The 16,515-nt window shown below is 34.6% G+C and overlaps 1 non-coding gene across 1 annotated transcript; it reads left to right on the top strand.

The window, feature by feature from the left end:
• The first annotated feature begins 1,093 nt into the window (after nucleotides 1-1,093).
• LOC145405182 (5S ribosomal RNA) lies at nucleotides 1,094-1,212 on the top strand. Its single transcript, XR_013898283.1, has one exon. It is a non-coding gene; the product is annotated as a 5S ribosomal RNA (ribosomal RNA).
• Nucleotides 1,213-16,515: the final 15,303 nt, after the last annotated feature.

Raw genomic sequence — 16,515 nt, 5'->3', positions numbered from 1 at the left:
GACAAGCTGCATTTTTTTAAAAATCAACAAGGAATCTTCGGACATGAATCAATATGTGAATTTAACTTAGTATTGCATTGTTGTTACTTCTTCGAATTAATTTTATCTGAAAATACCTCGTCAACTTTCTTATATACGAGTTTTAATCGTTCGTCGTGATTCTGCCTAATAAATTACGGCTGATGGTCTGACGAACCTTCATAATGTGCAAATAGTCCCTTTGTTAAAAATTTAATCACGGGTCGTGATGCCATTTTAAGCCCTAGTTATATAGATGAAAATTAATTTTTTTCTCATAATTTCACACGTTTCGAGGCCCCCCCCCCATTAACTGGTAGTTTTTTGTATTTAACCAAATCAAATGCCAACCCTCTTTACATGTGAAGGACGAGGAAAGAATGACGGAAAGAAAGACAGAAGAGGATGGAAGAAAAGAAGGATGGAGGAGAGGAAAGGGCAGACACCTGGGAGCAGCAGTACATCGAGTGAGTGGATGAATATGGTAATTTATTTTCTCTTTTTTTTTCTTCATTAGGAGGATCATTTATTCATTTAAAACATGCAGCGGTTTCATAGCAAACGGTTACAAATAAGGGCAGGAGAAAAAGTTGAATGACGCAACCAAAAATCGTGGTGAAAAAATACCACAATCTATTTGGTTGGATGCAACCTGCATCAAAAAAATGTGAGTGGTTGGATTTTTTGCTGAACTGTCGTGTATGAGAGGGTTAATGACAGATGTGAATGGAAGTTTGTCATATAATGAGTCAGTTAATGACAGAAGTGACTGGAAGTTTGACAAGATCGGTTGCTATTGACACGTAATTCTTTGTGGTGCCTTTATTGTGGTATTGTGGAAGCTTCTGAAACAAAATTAGCTCAGAGCAAATCTTATTCTTTATTCCATTAAACTACTAAATGTGGTCTGAATGTAATAAAGTAACATGTCTTTTCAAGACTCAAACACACATACAGTGTGTTTGTCTGCTTGGAAAGCTCATTGTATTTGTTTTATGTCCAAAGACAATTTATGAGCCTAGTAGTTATATGGGGACAGTGTAGATCATAGGAAGCATAATACAGAATTAATATTTTGAACGGCCATACCACGTTGAGTACACCGCTTCCCGTCCGATCAGCGAAGTTAAGCAACGTTGGGTCTGGTTAGTACTTGGATGGGTGACCGCCTGGGAACACCAGATGCTGTTGGCATAACGTTCTCCCTACGTGTCAAGTGGGGTTGGTGAAGGATTAGTGCCCCTCCCTGTAAAACAATTAACTCTAAGCCCTTGGCCACCCCGTTTGGGATACATGGCGTCTGGCAATGAATGAAAAAAAAAAAAAATGTAAATTCACTTCTTTTATGGATTTTTTTTTTTTTTTTTTTGTAATCTGCATTTTTTTGACCCTCAGAAATTATTTCTGAATACTCAAAACAACTGGACAGGTTTCTCTACCAATTATGAATTTTAGATACAATTGGGAGTGCTTCCCAGCTAATTTACAGTACATTTGTGAAAGTATATATTTAGTGTTTATGCACTCAATTATGCGGTATTTATTGTCTTTCAAGTATAATAATTTTGCATTACTCATAAAGCGGATTCTTTTACCGTAGGAGAACACTTTTTTTTTTTTTATCTTGAATTTACCACTGCAATGAAAAGCCATCGAAAAAATTAGACGGATCTCGAGACTACAATTCATTCAGTTTTCCTTTAACCTGCATTTTTTTGTAGCCGTCATGCACTATATGCCAACGGATATGAGGAATAAAGTTCTAATGGTAATAATTATTATAACTCGTTATTGGTTTAGTGTTTATATTTTCTCGTATTATTTTTGATGTGGGAATCAAAAGCTCATCAATATAACTTCTCAAAGTTATCAGTTTTTAAGGAGTTTACCTAAGGAAATATGGCTTATGGTGTAACTCGAGCTTTCATAATGTGCAAATATTCTTTTTAATTTTTTTACATTCTGTGAGGAGGATTGCTGTAATTTTAAAATACTTTTGCTGCAAATGAAAAAGAATACCCATACGAAATTTCTCCATGTTTCGGTGATCCCCACATCAATTGAAACACTGTTCTTTAATGCTCAGACGCTATCTCCCTTTAAGTGTCAATCGAATTCTTGTTATATGTTCCCTAAATGTGATTTTTTTTAGTCAGAATGCCTTATAAGTTTTGGAACTAAATTTTTTTTCAAATCAATTTTTAGTACATTTGTCGAAGTTGCATGTTTGGTGATTTCACCCTCAAATACGTTTATACATCCATCATTTTAGTAAAATAGCTTTGGACTACCCCCAAAGCGGATGCTATCAGCCGTAACTAGTTCACTTTTTATCCCTGAAGTCGCCTCTAACGTGATTTTAAAAAATAAATAAACATCGAAAATAAAATGCAGTTAATCTCATCACGACAGACGACCCAATTTTTTTTGACACCATGTACAATAAAACTTGGTATATGATTAGCCATGTAATGTTTATGAATTGAATATCTCATTACGGCTGTTTACTTTTTCCTAATACTATGTATCTGATAATCAGTACCTAATCAATTTTATTGTAAACGATGTATTATCTTTCAGAGTGATTTTACCATCGTCAGTATGGATAATGATATCACTCGATCCGTCATTCTGGGAAACATAATTTTTTTAATTTTATCTGGAGGCTCATTCTGGGAAATATAAATGTTTAAATTTTATCTGGAGGCTCAAGGTGTCACTTTGAAGCCCTAATTATACAGATGAAATTAATATCCTTTTGATCTCTAAATTTCCACGTAGCTTACGCGTCTCAAACGAAATTGACTGGGCAACTCTCAAATGCCAGTCTTCTTTTAAAGTGAATCAATTTCATGCTGCGTGTTACCTCATTTAGCCCTGTTACTTTTTTTTTTTTTATCCGATGGAATTCTCTCACCCTCTGAAATGTGTTCTGAATTTGAGAAAGAATTGGGAGTATCAGCAAATTTTAAGTACAGTCACGCGTACTAATTTCTGCTCAGGGGTTACCCCTTCCTTCCCCCCCCCAACCCTGGACAGAGGGAAGGGGGGGAATCGCGAACAAGTCCACCCCGCCTTCTGCCCCCAACTCCCCCACCCTCCACCTCCAGCTGTCAGTTACTGAATAGATGCAAATTTTCTCATGTCCTGTAAACATGACTAAACTGTCGTCACACACGCTTTCAACGGCCAAGATTTGGACTATATTTTTAGAATAAATTATTACCGTATTGAATGAGGAGTTTGACTGGGACAGGGAAGGTTTGGAGCCAGCAGATCCAGTTGTTAAAATGACTATATTGTGCAAAATTTAAGTCGTGTGTGTGTGTGTGTGTGTGTGTGTGTGTGTGTGTGTGTGTGTGTGTGTGTGTGTGTGTGTGTGTGTGTGTGTGCAGTTAATAAGCCCAGCTACCCAGCTATGTGAAGTGGAACGGTCACATAACGAGAAATACATATATATATAAAAAAAAAAATTAGCTTTCCATACATCTGACCTGTGTGTGATAAATGTTGCCTGCACACGATATACGAAGGAGCGGTGACGGTATAACTGACTGCTGATCAAGCCTAAGGTGGGGGGAGGGGAGTGGTAAGAGGCGGGGAAGACTTAAGACAAAGAACGAGAGAGAAGGGGGAGAGGGGAAGAGAAGCAAAGAGAAAGTTATATAAATTTAAAAAGGAAGAGTGATTGGGAAAAGTAAATTCAGAGAGAGAGAGAGAGAGAGAGACAGGTGGGGGAAGTGAGAAGGTAAGCACTGGAACCCAGAATTGTGCAGTGGACGACACTGGATTACAATGATGGTGAATATTTTCAATTTGAGAATGCAGTTCAATACGGTAATAATTTATTCTAAAAATATAGTCCAAATCTTGGCCGTTGAAAGCGTGTGCGACGACAGTTTAGTCATGTTTACAGGACATGAGAAAATTTGCGTCTAATCAGTAACTGGCAGCTGGAGGTGGAGGGTGGGGGAGTTGGGGGCAGAAGGCGGGGTAGACTTGTTCGCGATTCCCCCCTTCCCTCTGTCCAGGGTAGAGGGGGGACGGAAGGGGTAACTGTGAGAAATTAGTACGCGTGACTGTACATTTGTGGAAGTTGCCTATTTTGTCTTTTCACCCTCAATTATGAGGTTTCTAGGATCACTCAAGTATAATAGTATTGAATAACTCCTAAGCAGATGCTTCTACCGTAAGAAAACACGTTGACCATTTTTTTTCTCGAAATTACAACTACAAAAGTAAAAAGTCAAAAATGTTCCTTTCCCTAATACAAACAATCTCCAGACGAATCAAAAATGTCCCTTTCCCTAATACAAACAATCTCCAGACGACATTAGCACAGATCATTCAGTGTTCCTTAAACATGCATTTTTTTTTGTAGCCGTCATGCACGATATGTCTACGTGGATGAGGAATAAAATAATAAATGGATATTGATTAAATATCTCGGTATTGCGATGGTGTTTATACTATCTTGTATAAGTTTTTGGGTAGGAGTAAAAAACTCATCAATATTCTTTCTCACAAATTATCACAGATTTGAGAGATTTTACTTGAGGAAATGTGGCTTATGACGTAACACGATTCGTCATAATGTGCAAATTTTCTTTTATACATTCAGTCAGGAGGGTCGATGTAATTTAAAGTTTCTAGGTCAGATAAAAAAAAAAGTCATTCGAAGTTTCTCGCTTGTTCTTAATCAAATGCCTGCTCTCTTTTCATATCAGTCGATATCCTTGTATATGTCTCCTAAATTTAATTTTTTTACATTTAGAAACGTCTTTTGAGTTTTTGGAAATAATTGGCAGTGTTTCGCAGTCAATTTTGAGTTGTATATTCAGCGAGTTGACAAAGAGCAAGTTTATACAACCATCACTCCAGTAAAATAGGTTCGAACTACCCTCAAACCGGATGTTATCTGCTAGTTCACACTTGCCACTACATTTTATTCGTGAGGAGAGTTGATAAAAAAAAAAAAAAGTCCGGATATTTAAAATCAATTTAATCTCCTCACGCAACACACGACAGTTAAGGTCGACGCTCCTGCAACATGATTTTTTTTTATTCCCATCGTGAACAATGAGGAAACAAGTAATGTTTATAAATTATATATCTCAGTACTATTACGTACTTTCTTCTTCATAATGATATATATCTGAACAATTTTCTTGTGCACTATTTATTGCCTTTCGAAGTGATTTTAACTTGGTAAATATAGATAATCATATCACACGAACCGTCATACTGCAAGAATATTCCTTTTATTATATATGATCAGGAGGCCGAAGAGGCCACTTTGAAGCCTTACTTATACAAAAATAAAAGCCGGTTACAAATAAAAATTATATCCATTTTATCTCTAAATATCCTAGCGGTAAGGACTCTAATATACGAAAGTGTTTGGGCTTAAAAACCTCAAATGGCAGCCTTCTTTCTCTATGAATTGATTTCATCCTACGTGTTACCTCATTTGGCCTTGTTACTGATTTTGTTTTTCAGACTAAATTTTTTCACGCTAAGAAATGTTTTCTGAACTTTTTATACAATTGGAAATGTTTCCAAGTACTGGAATTTATATATTTAGTGCTCTCGCTATTAAATGTGCGGTTTTTAGGATAATTCCAGTATAATAGTTTTGAATTAATCCTAAAGCAGATGCTTTCGCCTTAATAAAACTCCTTGTAACATTTTTTTTAAATCCTTGTTTTAATTACATATGAAAAAAGTAACAAAGATCCATCTCCCCTATGTCAGTATCCAAAGGATCTTTATACGACATTAACAGTGCATTTATTGTTCCTTGAACGTGCATTTTTTTTTGCACTATATGTCTACGTACATGAATAAAGTTATAAATGGTAATCAATTATACATTTCGGTATTGCGATAGTGTTTACACCTCGAAAAATTTTTGGTAAGAGTCGAAAGCTCATCAATATTCCTTCTCACGAGTTATGATAGTTTTAAGAGATTTTACTTAAGGAAATGTGACATGGAAATGGACTCGAACCTTCATGATGTGCAAATATTTTTTTTTTTTTTTTTATACATTCAGTGAGAAGGCTATTTAATATTAATGTGCTTCTGCTGCAAATTAAATACAAAACATACGGAATTTGTCGATGTTTCGGTGAACCCCACATCAGTTGAAACTTAATGTTCTTAAATGCTCAGATTCCAACTCTCTTTAAGTGTCAATCGATTTCTTGTTTTATTTCCTAAATATAATTTTTTGACCCTCAGATATGTTTTTTGAGTTTTGGAAATAATTTTTAAAAAATCAATTTTGAGTAAATTTGTGCAATTTCGCTCAGAAATACGTTTAGACAACTATCATTAGAATAAAATATTCTTGAACTACCCCAAAAGCGGATGCAATCAGCCGTAACTAATTCATAGTTGGTATTAGGTTTTATCCTTTAAGTCAGGGCGAAGATGAAAAAAAAAAAAAAAATCTCATCACGATAGACGACAATTTAGGTCGATGATCCGGTAATCTTATTATTTTTTAAGGCCTAGCATGAGCAATAAAACTGCGTATATGATTAACCACGTAATGTTTATAAATTGTATATCTCAGTACCGCTATGTATTTACTTTTTCGTAATAATATATATCTGATAATGAACACCAAATAAATTTTCTTGTAAACGATGTACTGTCTTTCGGAGTAATTTAATATGGATAATGACATCACACGAACCATGATGCTGGAAAATATTCCATTTTTTTACTATTTGATCAGGATGCCCGATACCACTTTGAAGCCATAGTTTTACAGATAAAATTAATATCCGTTTTTTCACTAAATTTCCACGTTTTTACGTATCTAATCAAACGGAACTATTTCGGATTCGACCCCTCAAATGCCTTCATTTAATATAAATGGATTTCATGCTGCTTGTTACCTCATTTAGATTTGTTACTGATTTTTTTTCCCAACAAATTTCTCAACCTGAGATGTTTTCTAAATTCTAGATACATTTGGGAATATATTTGAGGAAGTTGCATATTTTGTTTTTTCTCCATCAAATACCGGTATGGGATTCTTAGAATCCTTCAAGAATAATAATGAATTATTTATAAAGGAGATACTTCTACCGTCACAAAACAACATGACCATTTTTTCATCTGATACAACTACAAATGAAAAAAATCACAAATGACCAACTTTTTAACGTAGACATCCAAACGATCTACAGACGACATTAATGCACATCGTTGAGTGTTCCTTCAACATGCATTTTTTTGTTGTTGATGTTATATGTCTGCGGAGTAGAGGAATAAAATTGTTAATGGTAATTTATTATATATCTGTGTATTGCGATCATGTTTATATTTTCTTGTACAATTTTTTAGGTAAGAGTCAAAGCCTCATCAATATTCCTTCTTACGAGGTATCACAGTCTTGAGATATTTTACCCAAGGAAAAGTGGCTTGTGTAAACGAACTTTCAATATTTTTCTTTTATATATTCAGTCAGGAGGCTTGATGTAATTTGAAAATGCTTCTACTGCAGATAAAAAAAGAATACTCATTCGAAGTTTCTCGCTACTTTAAGTGACCCCCACATCAGTTCAAACATATTGTTCTTAAACACCTCAGATGCCATATCTCTTGCCGTGTGAGTCGATTTCTTATTACAGTATATGTTTCCTAAATGTAATTTTTTCACCCTTAGAAATGTCTTTTGAGTTCTGTAAATAACTGTTAGTGTTTTGCATTTAATTATGAGTACATTTGTGAAAGTTGCATATATAGTATATAGCAATTTCGACCAAAAATAAGTTTATACAGAAATTACTGAAGTAAATGTTTCGAAATTGGATGTTTCGAAAGCGGATGTTATCAGCCGTAACTAGTTCACACTTGCCACTACGTGTTATCCGTTAAGACACAGCTAAGATGATTAAAAAATAAAGACAATGGAGTCATTGGAAATTAAACATTCAATTACTCTCCTCACGCCAGATACAGCAGTTCAAGCCGACGTCCATGCAATCTGATTTTTTAAATTCCAACTGTGCGTATGAGGAACCGAGTAATGTTTATAAACTGTATATATCGATACGATTATGTAGTTTGTTTTCCTGATATATATATATTTCAAACAATATGTTGCCTTTCGGAGTGATTTTTAATGGGTACCGTCACACTGTGAAAATATTCCATTTATTATATTTGATCAGGAGGCTCAAGAGAACACTCTGAAGCCCTAGTTATAAAAATGAAAATAATATCCGTTGTCTTTAATTTTCCAAGTTATATCGACTCTAATATACGAAACTCTTTGTGTTTAAAAAACCTCAAATGCCATCTTTCTTTCCCTGTGAATCGATTTCATCCTATGACATCTGATTTGCCATGTTACTGATTTTTTTTTTCCCTAGACGGAATTTTCTCCCCGCCAGAAACGCGTTCTAAATTTTAGATACATTTGGAAGTGTTTCCCAGTTATTTTAGAGTACGTGTGTGGAAGTTGCATATTTAGTGCTTTCGTCTTAATTTATGAAATTTTAGGATCACTCAGGTATAATAGTTTTGAATTACTCCTAAAGCGGATGCTTTTACCGTAACACAACTTGTACCACTTATTTATCCTAAAGTCACAAATGACCCTCTTCCTAACTCTCTGCAGACGACATTAATGCGTTTCATTCAGTGTTCCTTCAACCTGAATTTTTTCGTAGATTTCATGCTCTGTATGTCGACAGAGATGAGGAATAAAGTTACAAATAGTAATCAATTATCAGGAGGCTCGATGGAGTTCTCAAGTGTTTTTGCTGCAAGTGAAAAAGAATTCTCTCTTTAAGTGTCAATCAATTTCTAGTTGTTTCCTAAATGTGATTTTTTCACCCTCACGTCTTCTGAGTTTTGGAAATATTCTGTTTTTTGTTCTTTTTTAATGATTTTTCATTACATTCGTGGAGGTTGCATATTTGACGATTTCACTCAAAAATAGGTTTATACAGCCATCATTCCAGCAAAATAATTTTGAATTTCCCCCAAAGCAGATGCTATCAGCTGTAAATAGTTCACAGCTGGTACTTCCTGTTATCCCTGAAGTAACGGCTTAAATTGACATCAAAATTTAAAAACATCCAGTTAATCTCATGACTACAGGTCAAAGGCCCGGCAACCTGTTTTATTTTTTTAAACCATCATGAATTAAAAAAAAAAAAATTAACCAAGTAATGTTTATAAATTGTATATCAGTACGGCTATGTATTTACCTTTTCCTAATAATATATATCTGATAATTAGTACCTATTTAATTTTTTTTCTAAACGATATATTGTACTTCGGAGTGATTTTACCTCTGTAAATATGGATAATGCTATCACACAATATGTCATAATAGAAAAATATTCCATTATATAAAATTTGTTCAGGAGGCTCAAGATGTAACTTTGAAGCCCTAGTTATACAGAGAAAATGTCAGTTTTATCTCTAAATTCCTACGTTGCTTACAAGTCTCTCATCAAACAAAACTCGTTGGGTTTACTGTCTTCAATTGCCAACCTTCTTTAAATGTTAATCGATTTCATGCTCTGTGTTACCTCCTTTAGTCTTGTTAATTTTTTTTTTTTTTTTCGAGAGGGAATTCTCACCCTCAGAAATGTGTTCCCAATTATAGATACAATTGGGAATGTTTGCGGCTAATTTTGAGTATATTTGTGGAAGTTTCATATTTTGTGTTTCGCCCTCAATTGTGAGGTTTTTAGGACGTATAAAGTATAATGGTTGTGAATTATTACTAAGGCAGATTTTTCTACCGAAAAAATATAACGATTTTTTGAAAAAAAAAGTCACAAATGACAGTAACGTAGAATTCAAACAATCTCCAGACGACATTAATACAATTCATTCAATATTCATTCAACCTGCATTTTCTGTGGTTGTTATGCACTATAGGTCTGAGATGAGGAATAAAGTTATACACGGTAATTAATTATGTATCTGTTTTTGCGATAGTGTTTATACCCTCTAATAAAAATTTTTAGGTGAGAGTCGGAAGCTCATAATAATCCTTCTCACGACGTATCACAGTTCTGAGAGATTTTACCTAAGGAAATGTGACATGGCGTAACACGAATTTTCATAATGTGCAGATATTTTCCTCACATTCATTCATGAGGCTCGATGTAATTTTAAAGTGCTTTTAGTGCAGATAAAAAAGTATACTCATTCAAAGTTTCTCGCTTTTTTCGGTGACCCCTACAATTATAACATTGTTATGAAAAACAAAAGATGCCAACTCTCTTTTCGTATCAATCGATTTCTTCGTATATGTTTCCTAAATGTAATTTTTTCACCTTCAGAATGTTTTGAATTTTGGAAATAATTGTTTCGCAATCATGCTTCGATACATGTGTGAAAGTTGCAAATTTAGCTGTCTCCACCAAAAATAACTATCCAGTCATCACTCCAGTAATATAGTTTCGAACTACCCCCAAAACGGATGTTATACGTAACTAGTTCACTTTTGCCACTACCTTTTATTCGTGAATTAAAAAAAAAATGATAATAGAGTCATCAGAAATTAATAATCCAGTTAATGTCATCACATCAGATGCAACCGCTCAGATAGACGCTCCAGCAACATGATTTTTTTAAGTTCCCATCATGAACAATATAACTACGTCTATAAGGAAGCAAGTAATGTTTATAAATTGTATATCAGTACAGCTATGTAGTTTCTTTTTCCTAATCATCTGATAATCAAAACCTATACAATTTTCTTGTAAACAATTTATTGCCTTTCGGAGTGATTTCATCTTGGTAAATAGGGAAAATGATATCACATGAACCGTCTTAGAAAATATTCCATTTTTTATATTTGATCTAGTCTCGTGGCAACTTTGAAGGACTAGTTGTACAAATGAATGTTTTATCGCTAAATTTCCATGTTGTTTTCACGACTCTAATTAAAGAATCTCTTTGGGCCTAAAACCCTCAAACGTCGGCTTTCCCTGTGAATAGATTTCACCCCACATGTTACCTCAGTACGCCTTACTGATTTTCTTTTTCCCGACGCGGAATTTTTTCTCCGTGTAATGTTTTCTGAATATTAGATACAAATGGGAGTGTTTCCCAGATGTTAGAGTACATTTGTGGAAGTTGCATACTTTGTGTTATCTGCCTCAATTATGCGGTTTTAAGGATCATTCAAGTATAAAGAGGATCCTTTTACCGTAACAAAACAATTTGTACCATTTATTTTTATCCTGTAGTTACCACTACAAATGAAAAAAGTCACAAATGACCCTCTTCCTAACGAAAAAATCCAACCTCCAGGCGAAATTAATACAGTTCATTCAGTGCTCCTTCAACCAGTATTTTTGGTAGTTGTCATGCACTATTTGTGTACGGAGATAATGGATAAAGTTATAAATGGCTACTAATTATATATGTCGGCATTGCGATAATGTTAATACTTTGTCCTATTATTATTTATGTGAGTCAAAAACTCACCAATATTCCTTTTTACCAGTTATCACAGTTTTGAGCGATTTTATTTAAGGAGTTGTGGCTTATGGTGTAAAAAGAACGTTGATAATGTGTAATTATTTTTTTAATCATTGAATCAGGAGGCTCGATATAATTTTAAAGTGCTTCCACTGCAGATAAAAAAGAAAACAGTCGAAATTTCTCGCTTGTTACGGAGATCCCCGCAAAAATTGAAACTTTTTGTTCTTAAAACCCCAATTGTCAGCTCTCTTGACGTGTCAATCGATTTGTTGTTATATGTTTCCTAAATGATTTTTTTTTTTTCACGCTCGGAAATTTCTTGTTAAAAAAAAAAAAAAGGATGTGGGGCCAAATATTATAGAACATTCATGGAAGTTGCATATTTAGCGATTTCGACAAAAAATGTTCATTCAGCGAACGGTCCATTAAAATAGGTTTGAACTACCCTCAAAGCGAATGCTATCAGCCGTAAGTAGTTCACAATGTGAAGTCACGGCTAAGATTTAAGAAAAAAAAAAAAAAAGCCAACTGACTCATTAGAAATTAAAAATCCAATCTCAACACGGCAGTCACAACAGTTCAGGTAGACGCTACTGCAACATGAATTTTTTTAGATCCATCCTGAGCAATAAAAGTGCGTATATGAAGAACCAAGATGTGTTTTTAAATTGTATATCTCAGTACAGCTATGTATTTACTTTTTCTTTATAATATGCATCTGATAATCAATATCTAAATTTTTTTTTGTCTTTCGGAGTGATTTTACTTTGGTAACTTTAATACTGAGAAAATATTCCCTTTTTCATATTTGATCACGGGGGTTCAAGAGGCCACTTTAAAGCCGTAGTTATGCAGATAAAAATATCTAAAATTCCAATTGTTTTCACGTTCTAAATCAAAGAAACTTTGGGTTTAAACATCTCCAATACAAACCTTCTTTTAACGTGAATCGATTTCATCCTAAGTGCTATCTGATTTAGCCTTGTTACTGTTTTTTTTTTTTTTTTTTAAACTAAATTTTTTGTCAGAAATGTTTTCTGAATTTTAAATACAATTCGTAGTGCTTCCCAGCTAATTTAGAGTACGGGTGTGGAAGTTGCATATTTAGTGTTTTCGCCCTCAAATATGCGGTTTTTAGGATCACTCAAGTATAATATTTTTACCTTAGCAAAACAACATGTATAGTTGCGAGCAGATGACTCGAGGCCACCTAGTCCACCAACATGGTGTTTTATCTGGCAACAGTGGTAGCTGTGAACTTGACCGAGATTCAGTCAGTTGTTCGGGCGAAACAAACCCTGTGATAATTTGTCAATGTGCAGTTCTAACTGGTCTCCAATCAATATCATGCAAGTAAACGTATTATTCTGATAATGATTAACGTGTCATACACGTGGTAGATATATTTATAACCATACTATTACAACACTAGCATCGAAATAGTGCTGCGTTCATTCATGTGAGACACACGGGAATCGGTAGTGATTTATTTTGATCGACTATCCTCGTGAACCAACCTTTACCAGTTTTCAAGAGATATGCCGTAAGGTTATTGGATTCCCCGCAACCTAGCTTTAATAAAAAAAAAAAAAAAAAAAAAAACTCATGCCAATCATCCCTCACCGTTAACCTCACTTTCGTCGACCTCTGACTCCGCAGGTAGGACAGTTAAAGGTTCACACCACAGTAGGCGGAACAAGGGGACGGGAGTGTGGGAGTTATATGGAGGGTGATGGGTGAGCAAGGGTAGGACGAGGTGGGACTTGTGATAGGAGGGGGCTGAGAGTGCACGTAGTTTCTGCAGAATTAGAGGTTGTAATAGGTTTATTTTGACATAGAAAACCGTTTCTTTAATATTTAAGTGATCAAGTCGAATAATTACTCTCTACAAATGTTTATAATCATGAACGGGTCAACTAGTTCCACCCCCCATACGTCAGGTCACGTGGTGCCTACGTCACAAACCAAGGTGGTGATGGAGCTGCACCCTCGGGATACCCGTGTTTCGCATGAATGAACGCACAACTATTTGGATTGCAGAGTTGTAATACTATGGTTATAAATATATCTACCACGTGTATGACACGTTAATCGTTATCAATATAATACGTTTACTTGCATGATATTGATTGGAGACCAGAACTGCCCATTGACAAATTATCACTGGGATTGTTTCGCCCGAACAGCTGACTGAATCTCGGTTAAGTACACAGCTACTACTGTTGCCAGATAAAACATAAACATGTTGGAGGACTAGGTGGCCTCGAGTCATCTGCTCGAAACTGTACCATTTTTTTTTTTTTTTTCCATGAAGTTAACACTACAAAAGAAAAAAATTCACAAATGACCGTTATCCTAACGAAAAATCCAAATAATCTCCAGACGACACTAATACAGAAAAAAATGCAGCTTGAAGGGATTCAAGCTGCATTTTTTTGTAGATGCCATGCATTATATGTCTACGGAGAGGAGGAATAAGGTTATAAATGGTAATTAATTATTTATCTCGGGATTACGATGATGTTTATACTTTCTTGTCATATTTTTGATGTGAGTATCACGAGTTATCACAGTTTTTAAAGGTTTCACCTAAGGAAATGTGGCTTATGGTGTAAATCGAGCCATGATAATGTGCAAATATTCTTCTATATTTTTTTTTTACAAAGTCAGGAGTTTCCATGTAATTTTAAAGTGCTTCTACGGCAGAATACTCATTCGTTTCTCGCTTCTTTCGGTGATCCCCACATGAATTTAAACTTACTGTTCTTAAACACATCAGATGCCATCTCTCTTTTAGCAACAATCGATTCCTTGTTATATGTCTCCTAACTGTAATGTTTTCACCTTTTGAAATGTCTAACGAGTTATGGAAATACTTGGCGGTGTTTCGTAATAAATTTTGAATACATTTGTGAGTTCCATTCTTACGGACTTTGACCAAAAGTAAGTTTATATAGCCATCACTCCAGTAAAATAGTTTCGAACTACTCCCAAACCGGAACTAGTTACGGCTGATAAAGCCGTAACTAGTTCACACTTGCCACTACCGTTCATTCGTGAAGACACGGCTAAGATGATTAAAAGAAAAAGACAATGGAGTCACTGGAAATTAAAAATTAAGTTAATCTCCTCACGCCAACAGCAGTTCAGGTCGACGTCCCGGCAACCTGATTTTCTTTATTCCCATCATGAACAATAAAATTGAGTGTATTAGGAACCAAGTAATGTTATTGTGTATGTTGATACGGTTATGTAGTTTCTTTTTCCTGGTAATATACATTTGATAATACCTTTCGGAGTGATTTTTAAAGGGTAAATATGGATAATGATACCACACGTACCGTCATACTGTGACCATATTCCATGTAATATATTTGATCAGGAGGCTCAAGAGACCACTTTGAAGCCCTAGCTATAAAAATAAAAATAATATCCATTTTATCACCAAATTTCCAATGTATAACGACTTTAATATACGAAACTTTAAAAACCTCAAATGCCATCCTTTCCACTGTGAATCGATTTCATCCAGTGAGTTATCTGAATTTGCCCTTATTTTTTTTTTTTTTTTTTCCTAAAAATGGAATTTTCTCCCCGTCCGAAATTTTTCCTGAATTTTAGATACATTCGGAAGTGTTTCCCAGTTATTTTAGAGTACGTGTGTGGAAGTTGCATATTTAGTACTTTTGCTCACAATTATGCAATTTTTAGGATCACTCTGGTATAATAGTTTTGAATTACTCCTAAACACAATTCTGAAGTTATCACTACAAATTAAGTCACAAATGACCCTCTTTCTAACGTAAAAATCCAAACTATCTGTAGCCGACATTAATACAGTTCTTTTAGTGTTCCTTCAACCTGCACTTTTTTGTAGATTTCATAAGCTATATGTATACGGAGATGAGGAATAAAGTTATAAATATTAATTAATTATATTTCTCGGTATTGCGACGGTTTCTTTTTTCTTGTATTATATTTGATAGAGTCAAAGGCTCATGAATATTCCTTCTCACTTTTTACCATAGTACTTAGAGATTTTAGCTAAGGAAACTGAAATAATCTGCAAAATATTCTTTTTTTTTGGGGGGGGGGAATTCAGTCAGGAGACAGAACCCCACATCACTTGAAACTTGTTGTTCTGAAAAGCTCAAATGTCAGCTGTCTTTGTCAATCGATTTCTTGTTATGTTTCCAAAATGTGATTTTTTTCACCCTCACATGTCCTGAATTTCGGAAACATCTTGGGGGGGGGGTTAAAATGAATATTGAATACATTTGTGGAGGTTGCATATTTGGCGATTTCACTCAAAAATACCGTTTTACAGGCATCACCCCAGTAGTGTTGAACTACCCCAATCGCGGATGCTATCAGCTGTAACTAGTTCACAATTGCTACTTCCTTTTTATCCCTGAAGTCACGGATGTGAAAAAAAAATAATCAAAAATAAAATAATCCAGTTACTCTAATCACTACGAACAACAGTTCAGGTCGACGGTCAGGCAAAAAAAAAAAATCCGATATTATTAACCGTGACGTTTATAAATTGTATACCTTAATACGGCTATATATTTACTTTTTCCTAATGTATATTTGATAATCAGTACCTATTTAATTTTCTTGTAAACGAGTGATTTTACCTTGGTAAATATGGATAATGATAGAGGGAAAATATTCAATTTTTTTTAATTTTTTCATGACACTCAAGATGTTACTTTAAAGCACTTATTAGCCAGATGAAAATAATGACCGCTTCATCTCTAAATTTCCACGTTGCTTACACGTCTCTAATCAAACAAAACTCGTTGGACTTAAAATCTTCAAATCCCAACTTTCTTTTAATGTTAATCGATTTCATGCTATGTGTTACTTCATTTAGCCTTGTTAATGTTTTTTATTTTTTCCAAAATGGAATTTCACACCCTCAGAAATGTGTTCTGAATTTTAGATACAATTGGGAGTGTTTGCAGCTAATTTAGAGTACAGTTGTGGAAGTTGTATATTTTGTGTTTTCGGCCTCAATTA

Source organism: Coenobita brevimanus, chromosome 65, assembly GCF_032717465.1.
Source record: "Coenobita brevimanus isolate Jiangsu-jjx chromosome 65, ASM3271746v2, whole genome shotgun sequence".
NCBI lineage: Eukaryota > Metazoa > Arthropoda > Malacostraca > Decapoda > Coenobitidae > Coenobita > Coenobita brevimanus.
The sequence above is the reverse complement of the archived record's forward strand: the minus strand, read 5'-3'. Positions and strand labels throughout refer to the sequence as shown.